Here is a 1,109-nt window from a genome sequence, read left to right as displayed (position 1 = left end):
ATCTAGAGATGATGATAAAAATATTCAAATATGATGAAGGGAAAAGTCTCAGGGTGTAAATTGTGAACACCCAATTTGTACAAGGCTATGGAATCCAGTCTGATGCCAGGTCCATCTGCAGGGTGGTGAGTCAGAGTAAGCTTTTGGCATATCATATCTGGCCACAGGCACGAGATTCAAACAGCTCTACTGTGAGACAGAGATGATTGTAAACTTGATATGGTGGATCAAACCATGGTATAATATGATGCTTGGTCAGTTGACCTCCTTCTTGACCCAACCTGAATGAGCTCTATGTTCAAATCTTTCTTGACCATTCCATCGCAGACATTTCATCTCTGGTCCTTTTAATAATGCCAACAAGCTTTTCTTTCTTCATCTTTGCTTTTATCTTTATATTATTATTATCATTTTCTTCTTTCTGTTTTGTCTTTTATTCTCTCTGTTAGTTTCCCCAGTTTATGAAGCACAGAAGGCAGTACATAGTGACATTAACTGATACAATGGTTTACCCAGACAGGAATGGGGAGCGTGACCAGAAATGGGGAGCAAACAATGAATGCAGGAGTGGGGAGGGAGCACTGGAACTGATGGTGATGTGTGTAAAACTCTTTATAGAAATAATTTAACTATGGAAATGTGTGATATTTGAATATTATATCAAGAAAGTTACTAAAAAGGAACCCATTTGACCAATGGTTTCCATGGATGATGGAAGAAGAGTTTTGATTTTGCTTTGGGGGAATTGAGTTTATGTCCATGGATTGGAATGATTTGGAAAAATATATCAGTAATGATTGTACAACATGAAGAGTATAATCAATGGCACTGAATTATAAAGGTAGAAGTTGTTGAATTGGAGAGTGTTTTGTTGTGTACTTTTTTGCCACAATTTTAAAAATTACACGAATAACAATGAGTACAAGGAAGAAGAAAATGTTCTAAAAATGTTTGTGGTAACAATTATACAACTCTTCTTGATGTGATTGAACTATTGAATTGTATGATACATGTATGGCCATGCGGAAGGACTGTCTGCTGGCGGTCAGTTCGGGGGGCACCAAGGCCAGGTCGCGGCCTGGAGGGGCCCCGGGGGGCCCCATGGCCGC

Source organism: Echinops telfairi, unplaced genomic scaffold (genome assembly GCF_000313985.2).
Source record: "Echinops telfairi isolate 266 unplaced genomic scaffold, ASM31398v2 ScPeMD7_23;HRSCAF=83, whole genome shotgun sequence".
Classification (NCBI taxonomy): Eukaryota; Metazoa; Chordata; class Mammalia; order Afrosoricida; family Tenrecidae; genus Echinops; species Echinops telfairi.
The sequence above is the reverse complement of the archived record's forward strand: the minus strand, read 5'-3'. Positions refer to the sequence as shown.